Source organism: Python bivittatus, unplaced genomic scaffold (assembly GCF_059951505.1).
Source record: "Python bivittatus isolate LINGU-HERP-01145 unplaced genomic scaffold, Pbiv_v1 ctg000480_np1212, whole genome shotgun sequence".
Taxonomy (NCBI): domain Eukaryota; kingdom Metazoa; phylum Chordata; class Lepidosauria; order Squamata; family Pythonidae; genus Python; species Python bivittatus.
The window spans coordinates 30,046,616-30,066,904 of record NW_028277075.1 but is presented as its reverse complement, the minus strand read 5'-3'; the positions used below and the strand labels follow the sequence as shown (position 1 = coordinate 30,066,904).

The window sequence follows — 20,289 nt, the reverse complement described above, 5'->3', positions numbered from 1 at the left end:
GGGAGCTGAAGTCCACACATCTTGAAGTTGTCAAGGTTGAGAAACACCCCTCTACAGCCTCTGAGACATTCCTTGTCAATAGAAGGGAGATCCAGGCTGGCTAAAGGTGGTGCTTAATTCTGACAGGAGCTCATCCATCCAGGTGAGCTGGGGGATAATAGCAGTGTTGGAGGCAGGGATAAAAGGGGGCCATAGGGAGCCTTTGGAGGGCAGCTAGAGGGGGTCATAGGGAGCGAGGTGTGTGGTATGTGTTGCTTTAGGAGAAGTGTGGTAGTTTTTCAAAAAATGTGTTAATTTTGCTTAGCATGTATGTTTTCCATGGAGGTTTTTTCTTTTTTAAATTGGTAAGGTTGTGTGTGTGGGTGTACTCTGAACTTTATAAATTTCCCTGCTGTGAAGCGGCTCTTATGATGCACTTTATAAGGGCAAATATACAATTTCGCTCAGATACTCTCCTGCCATCTTCCCCCCACCCCACTGTTGCATTTGGTTTCTCAGCCAAATTCTTTTCCTTTTAGTCTCATCCCTTTGCAAAACAGAAAATGAAAACAAAACTGAGATCAAAAGTACTTGTTTCAAAGGTTTGGAACCCAAACATCACATTTGTCTTGTTTTCCATTTAGACAAGTCCCTTTCCTTTAGCCTCATCATTCTGCCTTCGGGGGAATGGCTGTTTTATGGTTGGCTGCACAAAATGGACAACCATTTTGGAAAGGCCTTAGCCACCATGGCCACCATTTAATGGAAGTGCTCCCAGTGGTTACTAAATTCTGAATGTTGTATCTGACCAGTTTATTTCAAATTTTAAATTAAAAAGCTCATATTGAGGAAGCCAGAGTAACAAAAGAGATTGGGTTTCCCACATTCTGTTCAAGACTAGGACAGATTACTTGGCTATTTCTGGATCTGGAGTTTAAAGTAGATCTTATATTTCTTCTTTCAGTGGTAGGAACTTCAGGTTGAATGTTGGTTTTTGTGAATCCTTATATCCCACATAAATTTTTTTTTTTTCCCTTTCTTAGTAATTATCTATCAGCCTTGAATGGTTATTGTCTTTCCTTTAGGATGTCAAATAGGTGGCCTCATGCTATCATCTACATGGAAAAATAGCCAGTTGCTGGTAAACATTTTTAATGCTGAAGCCAAGCTCCTCTTCTGAATGTAACATTTATTTCACTATCAATTTAAATAAACCATCTCAAGGGAGTAGGACATAGCTTGAGTTTGCTTACTGTTGTCAGCATATAAATAATATAGCAAATAAGTTAACTTTATTCCTGTCTGAAGTAATAATGCCAGCAACTGCTCCTGGCTTTGGAACTTGGGCCTAGTGGATATTATTGAGTGTAAAGCAGAAATTAAATCACAGGACCACAATCCAAGCGATCCAGCCATCCTGTTTCATGATTCTTCTGTATAAATAAAGGAGGATATAAATATTTTAGATAAATAAATATTGACCCTGAGGACATTTCCAACTCGAGAGTTTTTGAAAGACTTCTCTGTAAGCAAGATAGCGTTATTACTGCAGATGGAAACATTTACAATTTTGATCTATATTTAATAGTTCTTCCCTAACATTCTATCCCTAACAATTTCTTTAAAAGCTTTTCTTTTCTTTTTCATATTCTCCAGTTTACCATTGGAAGAGGTTTTTCCAGTCAGGGTGGAGGACAGCGGTGTGGCTTTGATGAGGGGAGAGAGGAAGAGTTTAAAATTATTGCCACAGAAACAACAGAGATGCATTCTAATTGATATTTTCCCCCTGTTGTTTTCTTCCCACATTTGTCTTTCAAATCCAGTCTTTCAAATCTCATGTAGGAATGAGTGACTTTCCTAAAATCATCAGCGATTTTTATGTTTGAGCAAAGTACTGATCTTCGGTCGCTGAGTTCAGTGCTAAATATTTTAGCTGCTAATCCAGACTGGTGAAAAGGTGTCTTGCTTTTCTCATGCATTTCACTCCGCTCATGGGGATCTTATTGGCTACACTTCTAGGATCTGCTGGTTCAGCTCTTCCAACACGTCATTCTGTCAGGACACGCGGTGACCTGGTTAATCTCTCGCTCTTCACTTTTGACTTATGCTTGTAAATGATTTATCAATTGGCGTGGATCCCTGTTTGCTTAAGGAGGCGTGTAATGACCTCAGGCATGCACTGTATACTGAAATCCAAACTACATCTTTGATAATGACCGCTGGTGCAACCAGCAAGAGGCCATCTCATGGTAAAGGCTAGAAGTGAAAGCAGACAAATATCTAGGGGCATAAACTTTAAGAAACCACTAGTGGTCATACTATAAACAGGTTACAATCTTGTTGCATTATAAACAAGTTGCAAGCACAGATATTTTTGGCAGAATTAGTTTTAATTTCATTGTCCATGATTACAACTTCTGAGCTAATTTTTGAGCTGTTTTGGTCTCTTCTCTATTATTTTCTTCTTTTTTTCTTTTTTCTTTGTAATAACTTGCCTAGTGAAAAGTTCTGAAGAATTCAAATGCTTGCATAGTGTTTTGTGTTATTTTGGATGATTCTAATAGTCTACAAGAAGCAGTACTTTACTGGTCTCGTCTGGACTTAGAAGCTAAGCAGAGTGAAATCTGAATAATGCTTGAATGGGAGACATCAGAAAATTCCAGAGCTGTAGACCAGTAGTAATAATGCAAATCACTTCCATATTGTTGGTCAAGAAAACTGCATGGTTGGTTCCATAGTTAAGCTCAAGTAGAAAAAGGCTTTGCTTTTCAGTGAAGGTATTACCTGAATGTGGTTTTGAACATTTCAAAAAGAGATGTTGATATTTCAAACACATAATTAACAGTAATTTGCTTGACAGGAGAGGGTTTATTGGGGCCACACAACTTCCCCTAGCACAACAATGGGATTTGATAATTCATAGTAAAATTGTAGAGGAGATGCTTTCCATGGCAACTAATGCTATGTTAGATGCTAAACCTATATGTGTGTGTATGTATATATGTCTCTATGTCTATGTCTATCCCTCTCTCTATCTCTACCTCTATCTGAGGCGAGAGAGAGAGAGAGAGAGAGGGGCAAAATCTCTCTAGTAACACAACATCTAGCATTACCCAGTCATTGCTGAGGCAACATAAAGCTTGTCCTCATTAGTGTTATTTTGGCACCATGATGGATGGATTATGTCACAAGTCCCTAGTGGGGATCTTACCCATATGTGGGAAATAATTACTTTCAACTATAACATTTGCTAGGTCTCTTGTATAACAGATATGCCACTGGGGTTTCTTGTTACTGTTTGAGCTGAGTTTTGATTTAGAAAACAGTGCCAGCTCTGAACAAATAGTAGTAAATGCTCTTTGTGTTATTATTCCTATTTATTTAGCTCTAATTCCAAGTCCTGAGAAATGGATGGAACATGCTTCCTGACAAGTGGCCTTGAAATCTAAAAGGATAGGGCAGTATTTTATAATGGCATTGTAGGTATGAAAAAGGATAAGGAGAACCTAGTAATGATAGCATAATGGAAGTGAATCTATACTGGAAAACAGTTTGCTGAAACTAAGTTTTAGAGAAGAGGACTGAATAGAGTGACTTCTGGGGGAGGTATAGCAAACTGAAGATGGCTCTGCGAAAGTGGAGCTGATGACCACGGCAAAGACCAAGGAACCAGTGAGTAAACCAGTTCCTTGGAACCTCTTCCGATAAGGAGAGGACAGGAGATCGCCCACTGTGCTCCGGATGGCTGCTCCTCACAAGAGACCGCAGGACAGTGGTTTTCCGCAGGTTTGAGCACTGGAAGATGTCGGGATTAGCCATCTTGCTCACAACTGTGGTGGAGCCTTTTAAAGGACACTAAGTTCACACCTCACTTTCTAATCACTTTTGGAAATTGCTCATTAACTACTTTTAAGCTGTTAGAGACCTTCGGAACCACGAGTTTGAAAACACCAGGTGAGTCTGCCTTCAATCCTGAATGAAAGAAAGTTTTAATCATAAGCTTCAGAATTTGAAGAATCTGAAATAAACAGCAAAAAGCTAAGTAAGATCTTGATTTTAGAAAGTTATAAACAGACTAAGGGCCCAGATAAAATTGGAATATGAAACTTTTACAATAAGATTTTGGAATTAATTATAAAGAACAAACAGCTTCTCGTGGGAAATAGATCCTGTTTTAGTTTTTACAGGACATAATGAAGATAAGCAATTTCATGATTTAAAAAACAACATTAGAGGGAACTAAAGATTTTAGGTAGAAGAAAGATATACAGGCCTATAAAATGATGCAAACCATTATAACAATAAAAATGAGACTTTTGAAGAATCACAAAATAGTAGCCACAATATCAACAATGTCAGTAATGATGTCTGTTTCTATGGATAGACTATAGTCCAAAAGACGTTACTGAAGAAATGACAGATATAGAACAACTTTTAACTGACAAGATAGAAATCGTATCAAAAGTGGATTTACAACTGACAGGCCAAGAGAATTGCTTAGAAAAGGATGTTTCACTGGATCTACAAAAGAAATTGGCTGAGGATTTAAAATTTAAAAGGGAAATACAAATGAAAACCAAGAGAGTGACCTGGATAATTTTTTCCTATTGGATTTACAAAAGAGCCTTGTTAAAGCCTTGAAGAACTCTGTGCAATGGGACAAAGAAGAAATGAAGAGAAATTAAATCCTACAACAATATTTGAGTGAACTAAAGATTAAGACTGTTAGAAGTAAAAGGAAGGAATATAAAGTTGGTTTATTTGATCAAGGTTAAAACAAGATATGTTGTTACCTCTGGCAACCCTTAATGGACTTTCTGCTGACACCAGAATTAAAAAGATGATGTTTTATGGACTTGTTGATAGATAAGAGATAGGATATGGGATGAAGAGATAAATGGATGTAACTTTAGAGGGGGTGAACAATCACTGCATTTGTTTATACTTGTGCTGAAGGTTGGAAGGCACTTCTTTATATATTTTTTTCTCTTTATTTTTGTTTTTTCTTCTCTTTTTTCTTTTTCCTTGCACTTTTTACTCCTTTCTATTTTCTTTCTTTAGTTTGCATTAGATTTTACTATTATAATCAAAATTCTTAATGAAATTATGTATAAAGAGAAGAGGACTGAATAGCATTATAGAGAATGGGAAAAAGTGTGTATTCCAAATTCAAACAGTTACAGGGGCTTTTCCCCATTACTGTGTTGATACACTTCACCTTTCTCAGGTCAGCAGAAATCTGTACCAGCCTGATATTGGCTGTCCCTGTTACCAGTCTCCAAATTTTATTCTCCAAATAAAAGAGGGCTATACCATTAACTTTTAAAATATTTTTCCTCCAGATGGTTGCTTGGAGGAAATTTTTGAAGCTGCAACAGCCAGTTTAAACCAGCAGGTGTTGAATGGCTGGGCACAGAAGGATGAACAACTGGAGAAGTTCTGTATCCCCAATAGATGTGGAGACCTAGCTGCTTTCAACTGAATATTAATTTTTAAAATTCTTTGTATTTGTATCCAGTATTTTTTTGCTTTTCCCTGTGGAGGGAAAGTAAGCAAGAAAACCTACAAAAGAATATCTATACATAACAGTTGAAAGCTTGAGAAGGTCAAGAGGTAGTGGAAAATGTATCCTCCAAGATCAGCAACTGGGTCCACTAGCAGAGTGACCCTATTGGAATACAAATGAAAAAAAAATGTAGTTACAGTACTAGTTAAACAGAAGACTGCAGCAATACTACAAGAAAACAATCAAATCTGCTAATTGGTTGGATTAATTTAATGTTTCTTTAGTAATATTCAGTATTATAGTCATTTGCTTCCAGTGACTGTAATGATGTAATAACTCTTCCGTACCCTCTGAAAATATTTTCAACTTACATAGATAACCTACTGAACTTCTAAAGCATTTAAAAGCCATTATTCTCTTTAATATAATTAATTATTATTGTATCTAAACATTACTTCCATATGTATAATAATAGGCAAAGCCAGACCAGCAGTTCTGTTAATTCTCAGGTGCATCATTATGGGATAAAGAATTCACCTGCCAACCAATGTTCTGTCTCATATATAATTGGTGTGTTATGATTCTTCCTGGGTGGAATGGGACAGACAAATAATGTGCCAAGATCCCAGTGATAGCCTACTTATCCCAGTTATCTTCATTTCATAAATGTTAGATCCACCTCCTAATTGGGCCTCAGTCTTTTAAAGTCTCAACTACTATTAAGATCTTGAGAAAGCACTATAATTGAAACAGTAGATTAGCTTAGAACCTAAATACAGTGTTCTTAAAAATTCAGGTATTTTACTGAGTCTCAGCAGTGAGTCAAAACATTAATGGAGAATATTTAAATTATGTATTGGTGTGCCATTGCTATTATTCCATTTCTTAAACCATTTTGTTCAAATCACTCTTGGGCTTTTGAATGGCATTGTAAAGGGTGCTGAAATGATGTTCTGAAATAAAAGTACTGGACTTGTACCTTTTCTGTAACATTGAAATTCTGGGAATAAGATTAAAAACTAAATGCGTTCATGATATGGTATTTATTGTCTAATAGTACGTGTTTTAGAAGCGGGTGGAAAGAGGACAAATGAAGGAGCCTCCAGTGGAATGTATGGAATTAAAAATAAAAATTATGAAATAATTTGGGATGAAACTGAAATGAGGGAATGTTGAAAGGAGTATATAGTTGTATAGGAATGATAGTTATATGTCAGAAAGTGGAATTGAAACTACTGCTATAAATGTTAGGGACCAAGAAAAAATGATGAAAAGGAGCTCATAAATGCTACAAGAACGTTGAAAAATGTAAGCCTGCAGGAATAGATGGTTTATCTGAAGAAATGTTAAATTATGGATAGAATTTGCTTCTGAAGTGGCTGTATGACTTGCTTAATGTGTGTGTGAAGAGTGCATCTATGTCTGATGAATGGAAGAAGACTGCTATTGTTCTATAGAAAAGGAGATATATCAAGAGTAAAGTCAAAAACTACAGGAGGATTACTTTGTTAAGCATGCCTGGGAAGGTGTTTGGCAGAATTTTGATAAAAAAGTTATGAGAGATGGTGACAAAGAAAGTTTGAGAAGTGCAACATGGCTTTATGTGAAGCAGGTGGTGGCAAAACAGATTTTTGCTCTTTAGCATGACATTGAGGAAGATATGAATGTGAGAAAGTTTACTGTCCTTTTGTTGGTTTAGAGAAAGCATATGATAAAGTTAATAGGCTAGAATAATAGAACGCTTTGCACAAATATGGAGTGAAAGGTCTTTTCAGCAAAGTAAATGGAATATTTAGAGAGACAGTTTGGTCCAATGGTTAAGGCACCAGGCTAGAAATGGGAGATGGTGAGTTCAGTCCTTCCTTAGGTACAAAACCAGCTGGGTGTCCTTAGGCCTGTCACTTTCCCTTAGCCCTAGGAAGGAGGCAATGGCAAACCACTTCTGAAAAACCTTGCCAAGAAAACTGCAGGGACTTGTCCAAGCAGTCTCTGAGAACTAGACATGATTGAACGAATTTAAAAAAAAAAAAAGACAAGGTTATGTGATGGTTGTTTACGGATAAATGTATAACAAATGCTTGTAGTGATGTTAGAGGTTTATTGATTAGGATGTGAATGTTTGTGTACTTTTGTAAGCATAAAATGCCATGTTATTGGCTAAGAATGTGAATAATTTTCAGTAAATATTAAATAGTTGTATGATGCTACAGGAAGTATGGATCTGAAAATTAATGGATCAAAGGCCAAGGTAGTTGTGTTTGACAGGGAAGATAGAGTGAATGATTGAAAACTGTACATATGGTAAAAAGTTAGAGCAAGCAGATAAATTTCTGTAATTGACAGAATGTTTACCTGGGAAAATGGATGGAAAAATTTTTAAATGTGCAAATGCTGCTAAAAAGGTAACAGGTAGTAGGCGGTGAGTGGTAAGGAATTGATATTTGTCAGAAGAAGTGAAAATGGCTGTGTACAAGACTGTGCTTCTGCCCACTTATCTTATATGGAATAGAAAGATATATTGGGAGAAAAATAAAAGTAAGAAAATACTTAAGAAGTGTGTGTAGTAAAACAAGAAGAGATAAGGTCAGCAGTGAACGGGTGCTGAATTAAGGTGAACTGAACAGAAATGTGAGTGTCCAGTACAAAAGAACTATATTGAACTGGTTTAGTCATATAGGGAGACTGAATGAGCATCCAATCATAAATCATACATATGAAAGAAGAATGAATGGGTTGAGAGGAAGTTAAAGACAGAAATATCATGGTTGGATGAAATTGATGATATCCTCAAAAAGAGAATGCTGAGAACTTTAAATGTATGTATGTATGTAATATACAAAGTGGTGTATGGACATTATAGAAACAAGGAGGGTTTACAAGGGTAGAAAGGAATGGAGATGTATAGTGAATGCTCTTGATATAAACTAAATTTAGCTATATTTCCTTTTTCTTCATCTTATACCTTCAGTTTCTTTGCTTATTATTTCTTATTTAACATAAGTTTATTATTTCTTGTATAACACTAATTACCCCAGAAGAGAGTAGCATATGGGCATATGTGATACATATGCATGTACAAATGTTTGTGTGTAAGTACACAAAATGTCATAAATAAATATTTGCCACATCAAGTGAAGGATGCAAAAGCATCTTACTACATGTGTGGCCATTTCAAAATCACTGGTTCCATCCACTGAATTATGTTCTCCTTTGCAGTTTCTGAGTACCTTAAAACCTTTACTTGAAGGCTAGTTTCTACAGTTGTGCTATATCTATTATAACCGCAAAACCAAAGAGAGTGCTTGCTAATCCAGCAAGTAAGTTGTTGCAAATTCTTTGCAAGCTGGATACAAGTATGACAAAATAAATAGATGATGGAGTCTCTGAATGGTGAGTGTCCATGCAGTAAAGGATACTTGTGCCTTCCTGACTGACTTTGAATTGGGTTGCCATCACATTTCTGAAATGTTTATTCATCTATTTTGTAGTGTGTACATCCCGCCCTAGACCTAATTGACTGCTAAGTTAAAACATGCAGTACAGAAGCAAAAGAAAAAATAATCAATGGAAAGTATCATATTCACATTTGTCCTATGGTAAAACTGTGTTAGTCTGAATTTTCTTTGCATTAACTTAAAAAAAAAAACCTCTTATAATTAAATTAATTTAAATTTGGAAAAGACCCTGATGCTGGGAAAGATTGAAGGCAAAAGGAGAAGAGGATGGCAGAGGATGAGATGGTTAGATAGCATCACTGAAGCAATGAGCATGAAACTGAGCAAACTCAGGGAGGCAGTGAAAGACCGGAAGGCCTGGTGTGATATGGTTCATGGGGTCACGAAGAGTCGGACACGACTTAACGACTGAACAACAACAACAACAATTTAAATTGAATTAAATCAGAGGAAGTTTACCTAAACTGCTGGGTCTAGAAAAGGGCATTGATAAAGATGCTTTTTATTTCTTCTTTATATAGCTAGCCTTATTAATCCAAGAGTATCAACTCTTGATTTCCCCCCCCCCTCCAATTTTAGCCAATCCTAAGCCTTTCTAAAAAGATCCACCTCATAAGGTCAAATATGCTTGGCTATGTAATCGACCTCTACTTAGGTTTGCCCGTTGCTATTCAAGGCCGTTATTATATGTGCTGAAATTTTTTACAAACATGTTCATGGATACTTTGTCAATATTTCTCTCTAGGATAGTGTTTCTCAACCTTAGCAACTTTAAAGTGTGTGGACTTCAACTCCCAGAATTCCCCAGCCAGCATGCTGGCTGGGGAATTCTGGGAGTTGAAGTCCACACACCTTAAAGTTGCTAAGGTTGAGAAACACTGCTCTAGGATAAGAAGCAAAACAGAGGAGCAATTATTAGGATAGGTGTAGCCTTTTTTCATTAAACCTCTCCCACTCCTTTGAAAGTCTGCATTTATACATATGACAACATCTCTTGATTGGACATAAGTGACGCAAGTGTGTTGAGAGAGTCCAACTGTTGACAGAGTCCAACTGGCTCCTCAAACGTTGCAGAGTTTTTGTTGTCGCTCATCACATGCAAGGCTCTAATGAAATATTCTAACACTCTAGATAGCACACTTTTTTCTTTTTAACTTTCCCTTCATTGATGCTGTTCATTCCCACTTAGTACTTTGTTTAATCTGGGCAGGAATGCTAATGAGATCGGATCCATTTTGCCCTTTTGTTAGCATCTCTCTTTGGTTTGCATGATTTTAATTTTGCTACTCTATATAGGCTACAGGGTACTAAAGTATTGCTCCCTCAGCAATGTTTTGGGAGAAAAACACAGATGTTACTTCAAATGATACCGGGCTTTACTGAAACTTTCAACGGTGGAGTTGGATGCAAAAAGAACTTTTCAAAAAGCAAAAAGAAAAGTTGAGCTGAATGACAGAACAAGACACAGTAAAAAACCCTTTGGAAAACTTGGGATATGTATGTATGGTGACAGCCAGACAGATTCAGGTTCAAGATATGGCTCATAGGATTTGATTAAGGTGTGGCAAGAATTGTGTTACAACTAGTCAGCCTTGGCAGGAAGACGATAAGAGTTTCTCTTCAAGACATTCTCTGGAGTTTTAAAATTTAAAGAATCAAAGGCATACACTGCTTTGCAACTAGAAAAGTTCTGCAGAAAAGTTCTGCACAATGGATAGGAAGCAGAGTACAATTAAGGGAATGCAAAATTAAAAACAACTGGCAACCAGATTTTAGCCCTTCCCTTGTCTTGTACGCCTAACTTGATAAGAAACCTGTTCTGGGTAAACTAACAAATCTTTACTTCCTTGTGACTTAGGCTATGTCTAGACTGATTTTTAATGGGCAGTACAAACAGTTAATTGTTCAAATTTTACAGAGTCTTGAGTCTTTATTTAGAGAATGCTCCATGCTTTTCAATTCCTCTTTTATGTGCATGAAGATGATCTATTTAGGTAAAAAAAAGGGGGGGGAGGAGAAGCACCAGTCTTTTGTGGCTGAGAAGAGTCCTGTGCAAAATTCCATCTTGTTCTGCTGGGGTTTGGTGCAGTGACAGAAGCGACTGAGATTCTTCCCCTTTGTTCAGTCCCTCCCACGTGGCTTGTGCTTGTGTTGCAACGATATGCACATTTGAATATACGTTTGTGTGTGTGTGTGTGTCTTTCTTGTTCTGGAATCGCAGGATGCTGGGGAATTTCCTGGACATCTTGGTTGCAAAAGAAAATGTTTGAACTGAAAATGACAAGGCAAACTCACAAGAAGGCTGAAGTAGCCCTTTAGAGTTCTCGAGCTCTGACAAAAGTGATTAGCACAAACCTTCTGTATAAACTAAAGCATTTCATACACTAACTGAACCTAAGTCAAGGGAAAAAAGCATGGAAACTGCTAATGTGCTTCTCTTGAGTTCTGGAGTTATATAAACAAGAAAAAAGAAAAAATTGCCTCTGCTGGAATATACATGCTTGCCTGTTTTGCAAATGGGGTGGGGCAGAAGGATTGAGAGGTCAAAGTAGGCAGAGCAAAAATTAGGAAGATAAGCTTCTCAGCATGAACTGCCTAAAATGTGGTTAGAGTTTTATCTTCCAAATGTGAAGCAGCATTGAACCATGTGAACACCGTTTTGTAGTTCTGGCAGTGGGAAAGGAGAGGAAAGAAGTGACTGTTGTCAAAAATGGGTTGTTTTTGAACACAGCCCTGGGACAACCAATTGATGACATTCTGCAGTACCAGATACAAAGGGAAAGTGTGCCAATCTTCTTGCAGTTCCTGCATCTCTTCTCATTTATGCCTGACCCCACTGGAAAGTGGACCACAACAGTTCCTTTCCCCACCTCCTTCATAGGTAGCCCTCAGTAAAACCAACAGCAGCACCTCCCCCACACACACACATCCTGTGTGTGAATCTCTTTCAGTTTCAGTTTCAAGATCACTTGGGGAAATTGGTTTAAACACTTTTTCCCATTTGGAATTTTTCATTAAACTCTTCAAAACATATCCCACCACCAGCCAACCAATTGTTAGAAACTGGGAGGGGTGGTCATTGAAACCCTTACGGGAAGACCTCTTCATCAAATGGATCCCCAGTAAAGGATCATTTCGCCAGTCAGAGGAATCTCCTGATGCACATTAGTCTGTCCAGCTGGTGTTTTGTAGCAAGGACTTCTCCCGTCCAAAAACAGGTGAGATATCTGTGTAGCCTGTTTTGTGTACAAGGAGAAATTTGATTGAAAATTACCTCATTAAAGTAATGAAGCCAACTCTCTAGATACGGCGGTGCTTAAAAGTTTGTGAATCCTACTGAATTATCAATATTTCTTCATAAATAAGACCTAAAATATGACCACACAAGTCCTAAAACCAGATAAAGAGAACTCAATTAAATGAGTCAAAACATTATACTTACATAATGAACAGATCACATTTTAGGTCTTATTTATGCAGAAATATTGAAAATTCAAAAGCATTCACAAACTTTTAAGCACCACTGTACAAAAAGGAGTCTATTGGGGAAATGGAAACATAGGAAAAATGAAAGGAAATTCACAGGCTCAGAATTTCAGATAAAATACTGTCAGCCCTGCAAAATGAGTTACAGATTTAGGGATTTTTGCAGAGAAGATGGTTGAAAAGAGGTCCTTTGGACTGCTGCCTGGATGTTACAAGCGGGCCTCTCCTTGCTCTTACTCTTCCCTTCTGAGTACAGTCCTCAGTTTTTTGGAATACCGAGGAAAAGTGAAGAGAAATTTCTGGTTAGTCTTGGGGTTTCAGCACATGTTCGCACTTCATTGCAGATAGCATAGCTGGAAAGAAATAATCTGGGCCACCTCTGGGATTTGGATAGACAGCCCCTCCCTCCCTCCCTCCCTCCCTCCACAATTTCACAGAATGGAGGGGATAATTGAAAACCAGCCTTTTGCCTAGTCAAGAAAAATGCTATATCTCTAATGCCCTGAGTGTAGCCAGCAATTCATAAACCCTCTAGTGGCGAAACATCTCTTCCTAAAAACCCTTGGTGGAATGATAAAGGGTCAGTCTATTGTATAAATAGGATTGCAGGGGAGAGGCTATGGGGGCAGAAGAATGACTACAGCTGAATTCCATCTATTTAGGCCATTCAGCATAGGGTCAATTTATCAGATGCTTTTGAGGGCACTGTTACACTGTTTTAGGGGGGCTGTCACAGAAGGACAGTTCTCAGAGTGAACAGGAATGGCCAGTCAGGCAAAGATAAAAGATAACAGTACATTCTTAGTGAACTCTCTGTGGGCCAATATAAGGGATTTTTTGGGTGTCTATCTGTGGGAAGTTGGGGATGGGTGGGAATCTGCCCTTCTTTCAGTTTTACAAGAGTTTGTCCTGAACACATGAAGTATGTTCACTAGGTTACCTACTGGAGTTTTCCTCTGCCTACATTATTGAATCAATGTCCATTTATGACCTGAGTTCTTATGTGCAACTATCCCATTTTTCCATGATGAGCTGTTTAGCACATTGCCTTTATTTACAAATAGAGAACTAAGGCATTTGTAGAGTTTTTGGGGACTCACCTATTCTAAACTCTGTTGAAATAAATTGGTAGTTTGGGGGTAAGAGGATTCAAGTATGGTTAATTACTAACCGCATTCCCTTCCCTTAACTTTGACTGCTGGGACAGGAAGATTTATTGGCTTAATATGTACAAACAAAAGGCATTTCATCAACAGGAGTATCAGTTCATTCACCTTCCTTTGCTATTACATCATGTAGCATAGGATTTATTAGTTTGTCCCCTACAAATATTTACTTTTACCAACATTCTGGAAAAAAGTTGCCTCCACAACTAGTTTATTTTTAAAACATTAAATTAAAAATGAGATGGATCCTTCTCAAACACTAAAATGGTGCCAGTTCTTCAATGTTTCTTCTCTCCTCCACAAGTAGGTAATACCGTGCCTGCTGATATATGTATTTGCTTATGATTGCTTCTGGTTTACTTTTTAATTTGATATTTTTGGGAATGGCCAAAAATGCTTCAAAGTAAAATGTTGCCTGCCATCTTGTGCCCCAGCAGATTTCTATAGAAATAAGAATCTTCTGTCAAATATTTTTTAAAAAACGGTGCTCCCTTATCATCTGATGGTTGAACAGTAGCTGGCTCCTTATATTTGTCTTTCTCCCCTTCAATTAAGATTGAAAGAAATTGGCCCAGTTTATACATAATGCTATATTATAGTATGTGTTTAGCTTAGGAAGTCTGTGAACCCATCCAGTATAGTTGTAAACCATAGTGTCTATCTTGGGACAGGTTCACACACTATAGAAAGCCAAAACAAACAAACCACTTTATGGTTAGCATTCAAATATCTGAATGCAGAGGTTGAGTCATAGTTTAACTATAGTTAATTCAACAGACCTCAAATGGCTGTGTTCACCCAACATTATAAGCCAAGAGCAGTCAAGCCACATGATGGTTAGTATGCTGTACAAATATAGCCAATAAGTAGATGGTCAGTTGCAGTTCTGATGCGTTGCTCTGGTTCTTTCTTTGGCCTTTCCATTTTTTTAAATTCATGAACAAACATGAATAATGATAAATATGTCATTTTACCAACAACAGATATTATCCTGCCCTCTTCAACTACTGTTGCCATCATCAGTGTTCACTATATTAACTGAAAAATGATCCACTGGGTAGGCCTTCATTTCTGTCCAAGGATGATGCTGCCATCGCCGCCGCCGCCTCCTCCTCCTCCTCTGAAATATTTACTTTGGACGCATGAGACGGAAAACGGCTGAGAACTTTCTGAGCAGAAGCAGAAGAAGAATATGGAAGTTGAAGTTCAGTGAAGACGTTCTGATGGCAGTGGCTGCATCTCTAATGCCCAGACATGGTTGCCAGCAGCGTGTTTTGTATTCATTTCAGCTGTTCTGTCAGTTGCGCATGTGCCTGGTAGCTAAATATTTTAAGTCATAATCTTGCAAATGTGAAGTCTGCACAATTATTTGTCTGCTCTATACACTATTATGCTTCATGTGCGGGGCTGTCCCCAAAGACATTCAGAAGCTGCAGCTTGTCTAAAACTTGGCATCTAAATGAGTGTTCAGTCTTAGTTTCAGTAACTTCCTCCAATTTGCTGGTTGTAAAAAGTAATGCGGTTATATGCAATCGTGTGTGTGTGTGTGTGTGTGTGTTTTAATTGTGATGTTTGCATAATAACCTTCCATCAAGGAGTTAGTATTTTCATTCCCCCCATTCATTTTATTTTTCCAACAACCCTGACAGGTAGGTTAGAATGAGAGATGTTCATTAAGCTGAAGACACTCAGTGAATTTTGTGTCTGAGCAGGATAGGGATTGTAGTCCAGTAGAGTTTCCAAGGAGTTCGAACTTTTGAAATCAAATGCACTTTAGAGTTGTTATATATATATACACACACACACACACACACAGACACACACACTCATTCAATGATTGAAATTGAAAAGCTGTTGATATCATACTACTGTATAGATTTTGGCCAGTTTAAAACTCCAGCTCTGTATTTGATACCTGAATTCCCTTTGTGCTTAACAGGCTAGCATCTGAGTGGATTGTATAGTTATTTAGCTTCGCAGTTTTGATATGGCTGAAAACCGACACTAGTCATGCAGTCAGTTACGTGATTGCAAAAACAAAAATCTCTAGACTGACATCCCCTATTTAGATGTCAGTAAATGATCAAAGCTGATGTCAAAGAAATGAGACAATAATTCATCAGTGTTATTTCCAGTGGTTCATATTTTAGATATGATGACAGTGAACTTAGGAATAGTGGCGAATATTGACCATAGGCTTTTCTTCATTGTAAGTCTTCACAAGACCATCTTCTAAGTCCTTGCTTTGCTTCCCACCTAATTCCAAGAACTAAAAATGCCAGTTTAGGCCATTTTTTGTCCACCTTCATTTTCCTTGGTCATAATCTGGCAAAATGCTGTACACCACATTAGCTTTTAAGCTGCCCCCCACCCCGGGTTTGGATACTTAGCTCTACTTAGTGGAAATCTTAGTACAGTCAAGTTTAATCTAGAGAAACCATTGCATAGAATCCCAGCATACCTTTTTTCCTTCTACATACATCCAACTTCAGTTTTGCATTAGAACCATAATTCAGAGATGGATCTGCAGCCATTTTTTTGAAAAAGTATCTTCCCCAAAGCATAAAGCTGAAAAAGCTACCTCAATCTGTTTCTCATTAATTATGGCTGCTTGTAGATGAACTACTGAACTTTACAACCTGTGTTCTATTTTTAAAAGCTTTAAAAAAAAGTGTGCAGTTGCAACAGTATCAGTCTTTAGTTGCAATGCGAGTCCCATCTAGTGGTTGGACTACCTTTTTTAATTTCCCTGCACAGAATTTAGTTCCATCGGGTCAGTGGTGGAAACGAGAGAATTTTAAACTCTCAATTTCGTGGTGCCCTCGCTGCTCATATTTCAAAATGAACTTCTGCTCCAGTAATATTGCAGGAGACAAGTGGGGGGTGGGGGGGACGGCAACACGTGCATGTAAGAGAAGAGAGAGGATAAGATTGAATGTGATAAGATTGCCAGTGATTTTGTGGTGTGTGTGCTTATGTGTATGTGTGTGCAGGTGGGGGTATAGATGGGGGAAGAACACATTACAACTTGTTCCCTGGGGATGGCTGGATAGGTGGTTAGAAGGATAGGGAGCCTGGTGATTGGAAAGGAGAAGATTCTGTGAATGTATTCCAAGATCGTCGTGAAGATCATACGTGCTTATGACGTGCACATGGGCATAGCTGCTGAGTATATGAAGCAGGGCCCACGTGCCTGCAAGGGGAGAGTATTTGTATCCTGCTCCCTTTCAGGGTACATATTTTTGAAAACATAACATGCGTACCTTGCTGTAACCAGATTGAATGACTTTAAAGCAACATTTCTGTGAATGAAACCTGCTTGCCTGACAACCGTCAGAAAGAAAGAACCATTTTTGCCACAACTCCCCTTTTTCCCTGCAGTTCCTGGAATGGTGCACTGTGGGATGGGGAGGAGGCAGAGAGAGAGAGAGAAGGGAAACCTGACAGAGTAGCATATGAGTCTGCAAGAGACAGGCAAAATTGTGTTGGCTTAGCTTCTCTGTTACTCTAGACCAGTGTTTCTCAACCTTGCTGGATGGGGAATTCTGGGAATTGAAGTCCACACATCTTCAAGTGGCCAAGTTGAGAAACGCTGCTCTAGACAGTAATGGGTGTGTTTGTGTTAACTTAAAAAATTTTTTTTAAAAGAGGCAACACTCTAACATTGGGTATGCTTATGCCTGTGGTGTTTGGATACACACTGTGGACGAAAGAGCAAGAGCGTCCTCTGGTGGCAGACAGAAAGCAACACAAGAACCCTATGGTGGGGGAAAAAAAGTGAGAAACTAGCAGTTCTCATCACCATGTTTAGCATACAGGGAGAACAGCAATTTGGATAAGCTAGCTGTCCCCTTCAGGTTAAAAAAATGTCTGTCTAATTGAAGCTTGAATACTAAACAATTCTGAAGCTCTTTGAAAGGAGTTGTGAGCCGTACATAGACGGGTGAAATAGTATGAGAACTGAAAGACCGCAGTTTCATAAAACCGGTTGGAAGTTTTTGTCAAGCATATGCTAGGACTAGTCCTTAACTCAAGAGAACAAAGAATCATGACCTATAATAAATAGTTCTTATTTTTATGCAGAAAGGGGTACCTTGTTCTTCCATTCATTGGGGGAGGTACATTTGGATCCCATGGGATTCAAAAGGGGACAGACAGTAAGTCACTAATTGGATGTACTGTATTCAAAACTTTACGTTCTGTGCAGAGAGACATTATGAAACTTGGATACCATCTCCACTAGTAGCATCCCACTGAAAGAAATGAAGATCTGATTCCTACAATGTACTAAGCCATGATTTAGTGAATAAACTACAATTAAATTGGTTTACACAACATGCTAAACCAAAACCTAGAGAATCATATTCTGGCTTTCGGCAATATGTGATTGCAGCAGCTGAAAGTGTCCTGGGATGTCCTAAGATAGCCTAGGTTCAGTCTTGTAAGTGTAGGGGTTGTTGTGATGCATCACAATTGCTCAAAAATCATTCCAACATGAATAAACAGGGAGAGGCAGAGGCTGTTATCAACAAACCCATATAATATTTGCAAGGAAGATGTTATTCATGGTTTTTACAGAGAAATTTAATACATACCTACTCTAATTTTGATTTAAGAAAAATTATGCTAACAAGTATTTCTTGGACATTTTATTAGGGAAAGGAAAAATTCTGAGATGTTCTTATTTTACTAAAAAATATCCAGAGATACTAAAATCTTCATGGCTGTCACTTTCCCAAGGTAATTATAAGAGTTTTCTCCCTGTTTCTTCTCTGGAAGATTTGACTCACTGCAGTAAGAATGTCCTTACGCCCCTTCCTGGTTTTACTTTGATCAACCATTTAGTCTTTACACCAGGTCAGAATACTCCTTTACCATTTGTTTCCAAATTTTTCTCCAGGAAGTCAAACAATTGTCTTCAAGAGCAATTGTTTACAAATGTGCTTCCATAAAAATATAGCACCACATCTAGGTGTTTTCTTTTGAGTTGCATTTGGGTATATGTTTATGAAGATTCTCAGTCATCCAGGTGGAATTGTCTGGAGGTTGAGTCATGACAACTGGACTTCTTTTCTTTTTGGTTAGAGACATTTCGCTACTTGTCCATCTCAAGGACTCTACTAATCACATCTCCTATTGTCCCTCAATGAGCCTATCATGCTAGTAAGAAACACAGCCACCCTGGAAGACTTTTATGGGGTCCCCCTAACCAACTTTTCCAGACTGAAGAAGCTGCTTGGACAAGTAGTGAAACGTCTCTAACCAAAAAGAAAAGTCCAGTTGCCATGACTCAACCTCCAGACAGTGCATTTGGGTATGTAAGCAGGGCAGTAGGGTTTGGGGCTAAAGACTTAAACAGGTTATGGTTTTGGAAAAGCCAGGATAGACAAGTTGCTATGAACAGGAATTACATACCTTTCATTGTTCTTTCTCCTCTAGAATACTCCAGAAGCATTTATCTACAGTGCCCATCGACCCTGGCTGAAAATGGTGGAATCTGTAGCCTAATACATCTGAAGCCCTCAGTGGAGGAAGGGTGCTTTTAACATGTGTAGAAGATGCTACACAGTTTAATTCATCAGCAGACCCTGTTAGAGGATATGCTCCTGAATAAAGGTAGAATGCTGAAAGAATAGTAAATAATTCAATAGCAGAGCATCCCATTTGCTTAAAAGAAAATCGTAATATAGTTTTCTTGGAAATGGTAATGAATGCTAAGAGAAATTCACTGTATTTGAAGCAAATGCTATGTTTATTAAGAAATGCATAAGGACAAAAAGGCCTCACTTCTGTCTAAACTATACAGGTAGTCCTCACTTAACCACAGTGATTGGGACCAGAATTTCTATCACTAAGTGACACGGTCATAAAGCATGATGTCACGTGACTGCGCCACTTACCGATGGAGATTTCAGCAATTCTGGTTGCCATGGTTAAGCAAATCACCACGGGTTGTTAAGCGAGGAGGTCATGTGGTTGCCATTTGCAACCTCCTGCCAGCTTCCCCATTCAGTTTGCTTATAGGAAGCTGGCAAAGAAGGTTGCAAATGGTGATCACATGACTGTGGGACACTGCAACGTAGTTGTGAGTTGGGCATTGAGTGCTTGGATTGCAGTTGTGACTGCGAGGACACTGCGACCAACCTAAGTATGAAGACTGATCATAAATATCACTTGTTCAGTGCCATCGTAAGTGTAAACTACTTGTCACTGAACAAGTAGTCGTTAAGTGAGGACCACCCATATATGTAAGAGAGAGGGAAGGAGAGGGGAGGTCCCCTTTGTCTCTTAAAAACAGACTCATTTCACTACTAATAGGTCAGGTAAGAAACAGATCCAGGGACATTCCTAGTGGTCAAATAGGCTTATAAATGAGGATGAAGTCTCTGACAGAAAAGGAATTTGTGACAGATCTGAGCTTAGTTTTGTGAGGCAAAAGAAGCTGGGAATAGATGGAAATGCCTTTTCCACACAAAGCTTCTCAAGGCAGGCAGAAGGTAGTGGGAGATTCTGTAAGGCACAGGCCTGGCTATTGGCCAGCAAGAGGAACAACGCAAAGCAAAAAGAAAAGGCAAAGTAAGTGGGTTAAAGGAGACAGTCATATGTTGTAGATAATACTGTACCACCATACAGAATCTTTGCTACTTTTTCAAAGAACCGAAAAGAACCAAAGAATGACTAACAGAGACTAGAAGAA

The 20,289-nt window shown here is 38.3% G+C and overlaps 1 long non-coding RNA gene across 3 annotated transcripts in view; it reads left to right on the top strand.

The window, feature by feature from the left end:
- The window catches only part of LOC107326049 (uncharacterized), a 50,774-nt gene that overhangs the window by 27,436 nt on the left and 3,049 nt on the right, over window positions 1-20,289 (top strand). For all 3 annotated transcript variants that reach the window (XR_001559803.3, XR_003084287.2, XR_003084286.2), the window contains one exon: window positions 19,032-19,208. This is a non-coding gene — a long non-coding RNA (uncharacterized LOC107326049). The remainder of the gene's footprint in view (window positions 1-19,031; window positions 19,209-20,289) is intronic.